Genomic DNA, 13,212 nt, shown 5'->3' with positions numbered 1-13,212 from the left:
ACTATTTCGTTTTCTTGACCAGGGTGTCTGGGGATATAGCACGAAACTCAAAAGATACTGTAGGATCCAAAGCCAAGAGCCTTCTGCTCAGCGCAGCCTGGTACCTGTTCCCCTCACTGAGGGCGGCCTGACTGGCCAGTCTCCTGCTCATAGCTCTGGAGATACTCTTTACATAAACAAGCAAACGTCTATGTAAATCATTTTTACAAAAATGTGTAGCTCTAGTTTTTTTTTCTTTTTGTTTTTAAAGATTAATTTACTAGAGTGCACAACAGGGTGGTGTGGGGAGAGGCAGAGGGAGAAGCAGACTTCCTCCTGAACAGGGATCCTGTTGTGGGACTCGATCCCAGGATCATCACCTGAGCCAAAGGCAGATGCTTAACAAACTCATACGCCCAGGTGCCCTGTAGTTCTAGGTTGTTGGTTTTTTTTCCTCTTTCTCTCTCTGAGTTGGAGAGGTTTCCACCTTGGCTTTAAAGTGCATCCTCCTCCTGTGATGTGGCTGGCTCGGAGGTGACAATATTGGTCCCCGTGGAGGGACCCTCAGGTTGTTGCAAGCAGAGCTGTAGGGATCTCCGTGTGCACACATGCACGTATGTCTGCAGGACATGCTGCCAGAGGAGGACTTGCTGGGGCAGCGTCGGGCACCTCCCATCCACACTGGAGCCCCTCTTACTGACTATCCTCAAACCCGTCTCCCGCTGAGACTCCCCTCCTGGTCTCCAGACCCCCGGCTCCTTCCCCAGGCAGTCTCTGCCACCCATAGAGTCTCTGCCACCCATCCGCCCGCAGTCGGAGGTCCTGCAGGAATCCTACCCAATAAGTGGTGCCACCGTCTGCTTGGCCTCATTGGCTGGATCACTGCATTGCCCGACTCTGCTTCACCCCTTCCTGCCTCACCCCTTGTCCTGTCCCCCATGGCCCCAACCCTGGCCTCATCCTTCCCTACCTGGACCTTTCAGCCCAGCTTCCTCCCTGGCCTCGTGGGGGGACTTCTGACACCAAAGCTGCCCCCCTCACTCCTCTGTTCCTAGCCCTCCCATGGCTGCCCAGTGCCCTCAGGGCAAAGTCCCAGCCCTTCAGCCTGGCTTTGGAAGTGTCTTAAGTTTCCAGTCTGTTCCTCTTTTTCAGCCTCACTGAGGAGCACCTCCCAGCCTTAATGAGTCCCTCAGATACCACCCTCTATGCCCCCTCTGTCTCTGTCTCTCCATCTCCACGGAGCTCAGTGCCCAGTGTCTCCCTCCTGTGCCTTTCCCCCAGCCTCCTAACCTGTGGTCCAAGATGTGAGAGCACCTGCAAGGTAAATGCTCAGTGAAAGGACAGCCTCCCTCTCGTTTCCTGCCTTGCCCTTTTGGATGCACTTCTTTGCCCCACAAAATGTTACCTGCTCTCTGGTATTTAGGAAACCCTTTTCCCCAGCCCAGCATTTAGGTATACTTAGTGCAGTTATAGGACAGGCAATCTTTTAAAATATATAAGGCTAACTTTAGTATTTGAAGACTTTACTGTCCCAAATTGAGCATTGTAGCAGGTGGCTTTTGGAAGGAGTTCAATAGGCGCCTTTATTTAACCCATCAGAGAGATGCCATGGTGAGAATCGGGGACCTGTCCCTGAGGCCTCTTTAGCTGTCAGTCATTCATCTTTGCCTGCACCCACCTCCCAGTCAGCAAGGCATAATGGTGTCATTACAAAGAAAAACTCGATTTGGCCTGATTTCTAGAAATAGGCTCCCAAGCAAACTGTAAAGCAAATCCCACCTTCCTTAGTTTCCCACAGTGGTCATGTATGTATTTCTGTGGCAGTGCAGAGGAGAAGCCAGCCGTAGGATGACTTGAAAACACGAAGTCAGTCTGGAGGTGTACGTTGGCACGCTATGAAGCTTGCTGGGTACCGTACCATATTGACCAGGAGTAAAAATTGTCATTTTTGCAGAGTTTTGCTTGAGACCATTTCTGGTATCTAATACAGCTTGGTAACAGTTCTGTCCTCTATCAGTAGGTGGCGATAAAAGAGTTCACCCTGCTTGAGAATGCCCCTCAGGCCCATAGCATGCTCGGCTGGATACTCTGGGGAGGTCAGGCCCATGTGGACCCTCTCTCTGAAGAAAAGAGCTTTTCAGGGGGTGCTCTTGGCCCTTGAGAAGGTTGGGGTTCCATGAAGCCTCTGTCTTAGCAGGTGCTGGTCTTCAGGAACACGGGTTCCTGTGTTCCCAACTGCAAAATGAAGTCCTCCCATGCTCCATGCTTCCTGAGGAAGAGAAGATGGTGGCAGGTTGGGGAGAATTGGGGCAGAAAGGAGGCAGCCTCCTTCTCAGCAAACTCAGAGAGAAATTGAGGGATCAGGAGAGTGGAGAAGGAGCCACTTCCTGGCCAACTGCAGGGTGGTTCAGCCCTTCCCAGCCCTGGCACTTACATGCAAGTGTCTTTATCTCTGAGCCAACTCCTCGGTTCCTCCTTCCTAGGCCGGGGGCAGGCGTCCTTCCTCCAGGCAGTGGGCAGCATCCGGGACAGACAGAAAAGAGAGAAAATGGGTGTCACAGAGGCCCTTCCACCCTCGGGGGTGGGGTGGGGATGGGAAGGCCTGGCTTGGCAGCCCTGTTCCAGGCTGCGCAGATCCCTGGGAGGATGTCAGCTCCGAACTTCAGGAAGGGAGAGGGAAGGAGGGGAGGCAAAGGGAGAGGATGTGGCTGGCAGAGCCTGGAGGGGCCTCCCTGACACTGGGAGACAAGGTGCAGAGGAAAGGCGGCCAGTGGAGGGGAGAAGTGTGGCAGGAGAGAAGAGGTGACAGATTCAAAAAGGAGAGAAAGGAAAGAGCGAGAGAGATTGTAAGGGTGGGGAGAGAGAAAAGTGGGGGGGAGAGAAGGGATGGAGATGAGCAAGAGAGGGGAGCAAAGAGGAAAGATGAAGAGAAAGTGTAGGGGGAAAAAACGAATGAGGAGAGGGGAAAAGGAAGCGAGAGACACGCTGGGGTGGGGGGCGGTCCCGAGCGAAGCAGGCAGAGAGGGGTGAGGAAAGGAGACCGTGGCGGGGAGAGCGAGGCTGGGGGAAGGAGAAGGAGGGAGAGAGACCATGGGACAGAGTCGGAAATGGAAGGCCTGGCGGAAGAGCGGCCCTCGAGCAGCCAAGGCAGACGGGGTAAGAAGGCCCAGACGGCGGGAGGGGAGAGGGGAAGGAAAGGGAGAGAAAGGGAAGCAAGGAGCGGAGAGCTTGCTGGCGGCCCGGATGCAAAGGCCAAAGCCGAGCGGGACGGGAGTAGAGCAGAGCAGGCAGAAGGAAGGAAAGCGGAGGAAGGGAACACAGCAGGCGGGTAAGAGAGAAAAGGAGAAAAATGAATACGGGAGTGTGGAGAGACAGCGAGCGTGCGAGCGGCCGGCAGGGAAGAGGCCGAGAAAGAAGGGGTGTGAGGGAAGGGCGAGGAGCCGGGCGCGGGGAGAGGAGGTGAGAGAGAAGTGGAAGAAAATTGAGAGGAAAACGTCGAAGCCCGAACTGAGAGGAGTGAGGTGTGTAGTGCGGGTGGCGGGATCGCAACGCGGGAGAGTGCTAGGAAGAGAAGGGGCGGAGGGAAACCAGGGCGCGAAGAGCGGCCAGAGCGCGCACGCGCACAGTGATGCGCGCGCGCGCCCCGAGGCCCGGGCCAGAGGTGGCGGAGCGGGGAAGCCGGGGAGAGGCGGCGGGAGGCGCGCACGCGGGGCTCACACCCGGCAGCCAAGAGCCCGCTCGCTCCTGCGCGCCCGGCCGCCGCCCAGGGAGAGACAGGCGCGACGGCTGGGGAAACGGAGAGCGTGCCGAGCCCGCGGTGCCGGGCGAGAGCGGGCGGGGAAGGGGACCGCGGGTGCACGGAGCCAGAACTGGAGAAGAGGGGAGGGAAGGGAAGGCGTCCGCCTCCCGCGGTCCTGGGCGCGGGCCCCGTCCCGGGGCGCGAGAAGCTGCAGATACCGGCGGGCTCCTGGTCCCCGGAGCGGGCAGGTCGTGACACGAGTTTCGCGTCGTGTCAAACGCAAATCGCGGGGCCGTTTGTTCCGAGGCAGGAGACGCGTGTCACCAGCTCGCCGGGACGTCCGGCCCGCTCCGTAGGTGCCAGAGGGGCCTCCCGGCCGTTGGAGGTGGCGGGGGGTGCAGCCCACGGGGGGAGGAGCAGATGTGGAAGGAAGAGAGACGGGGAGACCGGAGAGTGTGGGCGAGGCGCTCGGGGGGCGTGAAGAGGCAGAAAAATGGTCAAGGAAAGTTGGTGGGGGGGACTGTCCAGGAAAGTGGGTTAGAGATGGAATGGCGGGAAGGGCCCTGGCGGGTGAAGGCGAGTTGGGGAGAAGACGGAGGAGAGAAGAGAGGAGAGACGGAGGAGAGAAGAGTAAAAGAATCGATGAAAAGAAGGTACAGGAAAAGCGGAATCGGAGTGTGGTTAGACTGGGGGCGGGGGCAGATAGGAGACCCCATGGACCCCGTGTCTGTGTGAGAGACAGGAGGACAGAGGGGAGAAGGGGATGGGAAGCGGAAAGCAGAAGGAAAAGAGGCGCTCCCTGACTACAACCAGACGGACGCGGGTGTGTGTGTGTGTGTGTGTGTGTGTGTGTGTGTGTGTGAACCAGATATAAGGAAAAGAAGCTGGAGGCGAAGGGGGCAGGAGGAGAGGCGCAGAGAAGCCGAGGGAGGGAAGAGGGTGCGGGGTGTCAACCAGCGTGTGGGGGGTGGGGAGGGCGCCACACGGTGCCCCAGAGCGGCCCTCGGGTCAGAGCTGCTGTGGCAACTGGACGGAGCAGGAAGCTCTAGGCTCCGGGATGCCCCTCCCATACCTACTGGGGAGGGAAGGGACCGAGTTGGCAACCCGGCAGAGTGAAGCGCAGGGGGAGGAGAATGTGAGGTGGGGTCCTGAGGAAAGGAGATAAGCTTCCAGAGAGGGTGAGAGCCGCAGGACCGGAAGCCAGACAGGTGGGGTTGGGGTGGATGAAGGTGAAGAACGACAAGCGCATGGTTTCTGGGAGAAACAGGAGAAGTGTGTGTGTGTGTGTGTGTGTGTGAAATAAAGGGTAGTTCTGAGGAGCATAATGAGAGGAATAGAGAAGACCTGTGTAGGGAGAGACGTAGATCAGGACAGAGAAGAGAGGAGGAGGAGGAGAAGCAAGGCACAATCAAAAAAGTGTGAGCAAAGGAAATCAGAAAGTAGTGTGAGGAGGAAAGTGTGTGTGTGTCATAGACAGGGCAGAGACAAACTGTGTGGGGGACAGAGGAAAAGAGGTGAGAAAGGAAAAAGATGAAGAGAGACAGAGGGAATGAGAGTCTGAGAGGGAATCTGAGAGAGAGAGAGTCTAAGAGAGGGAGAGAACCTGAGAGTCAGACAGAATCACAGACAGAGTCTGAGAGAGGGAGAAAGAGGGAGAGAATGTCAGAGAGACTGAGAGAATCTGAGAGGGAAAGAGTCTGGGAAAGAGAGACAGAGAGTTTGAGAGGGAGACTCTGAGAGAATTTGAGAGAGGCAGAGTCGGAGGGACAGACAGTCACACAGAGAGAGACAGTCTGAGATGAGGGAGACAGAATCAGAGAGTCTGAGAGAGGGAGAGAGAGTCAGAGAGAGAGAGAAAGAAACAGAGAGGGAAAGAGTCTGGGAGAGAGACAGAGTTTGAGAGGAAGAGAGAGTCTGAGAGAGAGGCAGAGTTGGAGGGACAGTCACACAGAGAGACAGTCTGAGAGAGGGAGACAGAATCAGAGAGGGAGAGAGGGAGAGAATCTGATAGAGAGAGAGAATCTGAGAGAGGGAAAGAGTCTGGAAGAGAGATAGAGAGAGAGAATCTAAGAGTTTGAGAGGGAGAGAGTCTGAGAGAATCTGAGAGAGAGGCAGAGTCAGAGGGACAGACAGTCACACAGAGAGAGACTGAGAGAGGGAGACAGAATCAGAGAGAGAGCCAGAGAGAGCCAGAACCTGAGTCAGAGAAAGAGACTGAGAGTATCTGGGAGAGAGTCAGAGAGAGAGAATCTGAGTGAAAGAGAGACTCACACACACATAGTTATAGAGAATCTGAAACTGAGAGTCTAAGAGAATGAGAGGGTCTGAGGAGAAAGTCTGAGTGAAAGACTGAGAGAGAGTGTGTGTGTGTGTGTGTGTGAGAGAGAGAAAATTGAAGTGAAAGAGAGTCTGAGAGTCACAGAGAGAGAGAGAGAGAGTCTGAAAAAGAGTTTGTCAGAGAGTCAGTCTGAGGGAGAATCTGAGTGGGAGGGAGAGAGAGACAGAATCTGAGTCAGAGAGTCTGAGAGAGGGAGAGAGTCTGAGGGAGAGTGTGAGACAGAGAGAGAAGGAGAGTCTGAGAGAGAAAGACAGTCTGAGAAAGTCTGAGAGTTTGAGTCAGAAAGAGGGAGAGTCAGAGAGAGAGTCTCAAAGTCTGAGAGAGAAATAGAGAGTCTGAGAAAGTCTGAGAGAAAGAGTTTGAGAGAGTCTGAAGTGGTCAGAGAGTGAGAGAGTGGGGGCAGTTTGAGACAATCTGAGAGAGAAAGAGTCTGAGAGAATCTGAGAGAAGGAAAGTTTGAGTCTGGGAGAGTGAAGAAGTCTGAGAGGGAGAGAGAATGAGAGAGAGAGAGTCTGAGAGGGAGATAAAATCTGAGAGAGTCTGAGAGAGGGAGAGTGTGAGATTCTGAGAATAGAGGGAGAAAGAGCCTGAGAGAATCAGGAAGAGTCAGAGAGAGTCTCAGAAAGTCTGGGTGAGTCTGAGAGAGAGAAATAGTCAAGGAAGTCAGAGGGAGAGAGAGTTTGAGAGAGTCTGAGAAAGTCTGAGTGAGGGAGAGTTTGAAAAAGAATCTGAGTGTGTGTGTGTGTGTGTGTGTGTGTGTGTGTGTGTGTGTGTAAGAATCTGAGTGAGGGGTGCCTGGGTGGCTCAGTGGGTTAAGCCTCTGCCTTCAGCTCAGGTCATGGTCCCAGGGTCCTGGGGTCAAGCCCCGCATCAGGCTCTCTGCTCTGCGGGAAGCCTGCTTATTCCTCCCTTTCCTGCCTGCTTCTCTGCCTACTTGTGATCTCTCTCTCTGGGTCAAATAAATAAAATCTTTAAAAAAGAGAGAGAGAGAGACTATCTGAGTGAAAGAGCCTGAGAGTCACAGAGTGTCAGAGAGAGAGTCTGATAGGGTCTGAAAAAGAGAGTTTGTCAGAGAGTCCGTCTGAGAGTCCGAATGAGACACAGAGTTGAGGGAGAGTCTGAGTGGGAGAGAGAGAGACAGAATCTGAGTCAGAGAGAGACAGTCTGAGAGAGGGAGAGAGAGTCTGAGGGAGAGTGTGAGACAGACTGAGAGAGAGAAGGAGAGTCTGAGAGTCAAAGTCTGAGAGAGAAAGACAGTCTAAGAAAGTCCGAGAGAGAGTTTGAGTCAGAGAGAGTGAGAGAATCAGAGTTTGAGTCAGAGAGAAAGAGAGAGTCTCAGAAAGTCTGAGAGAAAGAGTTTGAGAGAGTCTGAGGAAGTCAGAGAGTGAAAGAGTTGGGGGAATTTGAGACAATCTGAGAGAAGGAAACTTTGAGAGTCTGGGAGAGAGTGAAAAAGTCTGAGAACTCGAGAAAGAATGAGAGAGGGAGGGTCTGAGAAAGAGTCTGAGGGGGAGAGAAAGAGAGGGCGAGTGTGAGATAGTGTGAGAAAGAGGGAGAAAGATGTCTGAGAGGGAAAGTCAGAATCAGAAAGGGAGAGTCTGAAAGAGAGAGAATGAGTTTGAGAAAGTCAGAGAGAGTCTGATAGGGGGAGTTTGAGACAGTCTGAGAGAGAAAGAGAGTCTGAGAAAGTCAGGGAGAGAAAGTCTGAGAGAATGAGAGAGGGATAGAGGGCCTAAGAGAGACAGAGTCTGAGAGAGTCTGAGACAGAGAGAAATAGAGTCTGAGAATGTCAAAAAGAGAAAGAGAGAGTCTGAGAGAAAGAGAAAGTTTGAGAGAGGGGGAGTTTGAGACACTCCGAGATTGGGAGAGAGAGTCTGAGAGAAGGAGAGTCTGAAAGAGTTTGAGAGTCTCAGAAAGTATAGTGTGAGTGAGAGAAATAGAGTCTGAGAAAGAATCTGAAAGAGAAAAAGTCAGAGAGAGTCTTAAGAGAATCAGGGAGAGAGTTTGTGAAAGTCTGAGAGAGGGAGAGTTTGGGAGTGAGAGTCTGAGAAAGTCAGAGAAAGAGAATCTCAGAGGAGGAGAGTCTTAAGAGATAGAGCGTGTGTCAGAAAATCTGAGAGGGAGAGGCTGAGGGAAAGAATTAGAGAGTAAGAAAGTTTGAGAGGAAAAGTCTAAAAGAGTCTGAGAATCAGAGAGTCAGTCAGAGGGAGAGTTTGAGACAGGCTCAAAGAAAGTGAGAGAATCAGTGAGAAAGTCTGAGAGAGGAAGAGTCAGAGTCAGAGAGAGTCTTAAAGTCTGAGAGAATCTGAGAAAGTCTGAGTCAAAGAGAAAAAGAGGGAGTTTGAGAGAGTTTGAGGAAGTCTGAGAGACAGAGAAAAAAGAGAGAGTCTAAGAGAAATAGGTGCCTGGGTGGCTCAGTGGGTTAAAGCCTCTGCCTTCGGCTCAGGTCATGATCCCAGCGTCCTGGGATCAAGCCCAGCATCGGGCTCTCTGCTCCGCAGGGAGCCTGCTTCCTCCCCTCTCTCTGCCTGCCTCTCTTCCTACTTGTGATCTCTCTCTCTGTCAAATAAATAAAATCTTAAAAAAAGAAAAAAAAATAAATAGGGAGAGAGAGTTTGAGAAAGTCTGAGAGAGAGAGGGAAAAGAACAAGTGAGAGAGAGAGAGTGAGAGCATGGGAGACTCAGGTAGTCAGAGAAGGAGAGTCTGGAGAAGTCTGAGAGAGTCTAAGAATCAGAGAGAGGGAGTGAGAGAGTTTTTGAGAAATTCAGAGAGGGAGAGAGAGAGTCTGAGGAAGTCTGAAAGAGAGAGAGAGGAAACAGACAAGAGAACTGCAGTGGGACAGACACTCAGAGGCGGGGAGACTGGCAGGAAAGTTCCCTTTCCCTCCTGACTGCCAGTCCTTATCTGCTGCTCCAGGCGGTGGGAGCCTGGCAGCAGGCCGCAGGGCAGGGAGAGAGTAACTTACGGCTTCGTGGCCAGAAGAACCAGCACCTCCTCCATTGGGCACTAGCTACTTCCCATGTTCTGTTCTATTATTTTCTATCTTACTTTCTCTCTTGGTCTTAACTCAGTCCCCTTGCCCCTCCCCTACACCAGAGAGTGGCTATTATCCACATTTTTTTTTTTCTAATGAAGAAATCAAATTGGAGCTGAAATCTGTTGTCACCATCACTGTGAGGGGAAGACGATCTGCTTCTCCAGTGGTGGTGACTGAGACTCTAGAGTAGCCCTACATCCCTTCTGCCTAGAAAATTCAGAACTTCCACTACGGGAGAAGGAACAACAAAAAAAAGAGGAAGCCAGTGGAGTGGAAGGGGCAGGGCAGAATAAAAGGTTTAATGAGAGGGGTCAGTGTGTGTAAATTACCTAGCACACAGTTGGTGCTTAATTAGTGCCCCCGCCCTTTTCTGTTGGAGAGCACTGACAGCAGGAAGGAACAGAAGAGGCAGCAGAGAGGAAGGGAAAGGAGGAAGGAGATTGTGAGGGGTGGGAGGCTGTGCTTATTTAGAGCCCAGCACATAGTCAGTGCTCAATAAATGTCCATTCCAGTCTTCCAGAGAGAGGAGACAAGTCAGAAAGAAAGTGAAGAAACCACCAGAGAGGAAAAGCAGCCTAAGGAGAGAGTCAGTGATGCAAATTGCTGGGCATACAGTAGGTGTTTATTAAGTGTTCTTTTCCCAGGAGAAACAAGAAAGATAGGGAGGGGAAGCTCCAGCAGAAAGAATGAGTAGGAGAAGCTGTGAGGGAAGGGACTGGACACACAGTAGGTGCTTAATACATACCCATAACCCTCCATGGTAGTGAGCACAGAAGCAGCAGCCAGGAGGAGTGAAGAAAGCAGAGAGGAGGAAGAGAGAAGGAAGAACAGAGCCTGTGAGGCAGTGACAGGGTATATGAAGGAGCAGCACACAGTAGGCGCTTAATGCATGCCTATTTCCTCTTCCAGGAGCGCAGACAGGGCGGAGAAGAGTGGAGAAGCTGGAGGAGAGAAGGGGCCCAGGAGAGGAAATGAGAAGAGAGTGTGTATATGTTAGGCTGTGGGCACCCAGGAAGCATTCAATAAATGCACATTGATTTCCTAAGGGGGTGGAGAGAGCAAAAGGAAAGGAAGGTGAAGGCACAGGCAAGGGGAAAGGAAAATTGGCTAAGGAGGCTGATTGCATAGGAACCCGTAAAGCTGGCAGACCAGAAGTTGAAGGTAACTTCAAGAACTGGCAAAGGAGAGGATGCACACAGAGGAGACAGTACCAGCAAATCATGGGGCACACAGGAGGTGCTCAGTAAATGCTTGTTGTCTTCCTTAAAAGAGGGCCTAGAGAATGCGGGGAAGGGAGAAGCCGGCAGAGGGAGAGGGGCAGGGAGATAAAGGCAAGAGGAGATGAGATGAGACATTAATTGCCTGATATACAGTAGGTGGCCCATCCTTGCTTGTTCTCTTCCCCCAGAAAGAGCAGATGGGGCAGAAATGAAGAAACAGGGAGAATTGAGAGCGGAGGGGGCATAAGGAGATTGTCTGGCAAAGGATAGGTGCTCAATAAATGCCAGTTTCCTTCCCTGGCAAAGATAGCAGAGACCACAGGTCAGTGAAATGGGAGGGTGAGAGGAGAGTAGAGAAGGCACAGGCAATTGGTTGTCATACCACAGGTGCTCAGTAAATGTCTGTTCTTTGCCTTGGAAGAGAGCAGAGAGCCCAGAAAGACAAGGGGACAGAGGAGAGAAGAGGAAGGAAGAAGGTATGAGGAAGGAAGAAAAGATGTGTAAACTACCTGGCACACAGTAGGTGCTCAGTATGTGTTCATTCCCTCCCTGCCTCCCCACCCCCCCGAGGGAGCAGAATGTCAGAAAGGATAGGAAATCAGGAGAGAGAGAAGAAAGGAATTGAGGGAGAAAAAAGTGTGGAAGGAGAGGAAACAGTGTAAATTTCCGAGCACACAGTAGGTGCCGCACCAGTGTGCATTCTCTTCCCAGGAGACCAGGCAGATCAGGAAGAAGTGCAGGGCATCTGGGTGGAAGGGACAGGAGAGCAAAAGAGTAGAAGGTGCAGAGGCCGTGCAGAAATTGCCTGGTAAACATTAGGAACTTTAAAAATGCCCCTTTCCTCCAAGAATGGGAGCCAGAAGCTTAGGAAGAACAGCAGTGGGCGGAGAGGAAGGGGTGCCAGAGGAGGCAAGGAGGCATTTCAGGTGCATACAGCAGGTGCTGCATAAATGCTTGTCTCCTTCCCTGGCAAAGCAGAAAGCAGGCTGGGAGCTCAGGAGGAGGATGAGGAAGAAGGGGGAGTCTGAGGGTAGAGGCCAAAGGCAGGCCTCCTGGTGGCTTTCCCTCCCCTGGGGCCCAGCCCACCCTCCAGCTGCCAGACTGGGACAAGGGCGCATTGTCCCCAGCCTGGCTCGGCCTGGGGACAAGGAAGGGGCTGCTGTGTCTGGGGGGTGGGGCGCTGCCTGGTCTCTGAGTCACTCTGTCTCTGCATCTGCCCATCTCACCGTGTGCATCTCTCTGCATCTCTGTGTCCTGCCATCCCACTGTCCTGCTATCCCACTGTCTCCCCTCTCTAAGTCCATGGCCTCCTATTTTGGTCTCTGTTTCACTGTTTCTGGGTCCCCCCTGCCCATCTGTCTTTCTGTCTCCCCAGTTGCTCAGTCTGCCGTTCAGGCTCTGTTTTTGGGAGGGAGGAGCAGGCTGGACCCAGGGAGGTCAGAGGGGAGGAGTGAGCAAGGAAAGGAGGAGACAGGGGAGCGAGAGAGTGAGGACAGAACCGCTTTATTGAGCAGAAACCGCAGCAGAGGGCCTGGTGGCCTCCCTCAGGAGCTTGGGGGCAGAGGTGGGGGGTGGCAAGGGGCAACAACAGGGACTCGAGACAGAGGGACTGAGACACAGAAAGAGAAAGGGAGAGAGAAACTGAGGCTAGGAGAAGCAGGGGGAGGGATGGAGAGATGGGAGGAGGAGAGATGTGGGTGGGAAAAAGAGTCAGAGATGGAGAGAGAGAGAAAGAGAGAAGGAGGGGAGACACAAAGAGGAAGACCAGGGAGCAGGAAAGACGAGGGAGGGCGGGAGAGAGGGCGGGGCGGAGATCTAGAAATGGGAGAGGAGGGAGGAGAGCAGGGAGGAGAGCGAGAGGGACAGAAATGGGAAGAAACAGGACAGATGGAGAGAGACAAAGGGGAGGAGGAGATGGAGCAAGGGAGACAGAGATGCAGAGAGAAGGGGACAGGCAAGAGACAGGGACAGAGGGAGAGAGAGAAGGAGAGAGAGAGGGGGCCCAGCTGCTGGGTGGACAGCGGAGAAGTGGAGGAAGGAGCGCAGTCCCTCTCACCTGACATCAGCGGCGGCCGCCCCCCAGGCCCAACTGAGCAATTTAAGGGGCACCCTGGGGGCGGGACCACCTTCCCTCACTGCCTTATCTGGTCAGCCCTGGGCTCCGAGAGCTAAATTGGGCCTCAGCTGTCAGCACCCGGGTGCGTGGGACAGCTGTCACCCTGCCCTGCACCTGCCACCTGCCACATGACTGAGGCCGCCCCAGCGGGGAGCCTGGTGCCCAGGGCTGGCGAGGGGGCAGGGGACGCTCTGCACGGTGAGGGGCCAAAGGTAAGCGTAAGCGCTCCCTCAGCCCTCAGGCCCCAGGGGCCTTGGAGAGCAGGAGGGGTTAGTGCCCCAGGGGGGCTGAGAGCAGCAGGGGAGGGAGGGACCGACCCTGCCATCCCCCCCTATCCCCCCCCCCCCCCCCCGGGTCCCACCCTGGCGCTCGCTCAGACCATATTAGGCCACAGCTGAGAAGGCACCTGGGGAGGTCACTCAGGCCCAAGAATAGAAACAATCAGGGAGTCCCGCCAGGCTGTCTAGGACCGCAGGGGACCGGCGACAGGCACAGAGGTCAGGAGGGGGCCCCAGAGGGCCCAGGGAGACAGAAGCTGAGAAAGACATGGAAACATCCAAAAAGGGAGACAAAGAGAAGGACACAAAGCAAGGGATGAAGGAGTCAGAGACCCAGGTGTGGGAGAGTGAGCAAGCTGGAGAGGCACAGAGGGGGCAGGCTGGGTGTGGGGACCATCTCCAAAGTTGGGGTGCCCCGGGACCCCAGCAGTTTCTAATGTGCTGTTTTGACTTTTTACTTTACAAGTTGCCCTTTGACCTCCAGAAGTCTTGGGAACCCGAACC

At 53.8% G+C, this 13,212-nt stretch overlaps 1 long non-coding RNA gene across 1 annotated transcript; it reads right to left on the bottom strand.

The window, feature by feature from the left end:
* Positions 1 to 1,532: 1,532 nt before the first annotated feature.
* Positions 1,533 to 3,377, bottom strand: LOC131817607 (uncharacterized). Its single transcript, XR_009348556.1, has 2 exons — positions 2,414 to 3,377; positions 1,533 to 2,248 (listed from the first exon to the last, which is right to left on the bottom strand). It is a non-coding gene; the product is annotated as an uncharacterized LOC131817607 (long non-coding RNA).
* Between the last annotated feature and the right edge of the window lie 9,835 nt (positions 3,378 to 13,212).

Source organism: Mustela lutreola, chromosome 16 (genome assembly GCF_030435805.1).
Source record: "Mustela lutreola isolate mMusLut2 chromosome 16, mMusLut2.pri, whole genome shotgun sequence".
NCBI lineage: Eukaryota > Metazoa > Chordata > Mammalia > Carnivora > Mustelidae > Mustela > Mustela lutreola.
The sequence above is the reverse complement of the archived record's forward strand: the minus strand, read 5'-3'. Positions and strand labels throughout refer to the sequence as shown.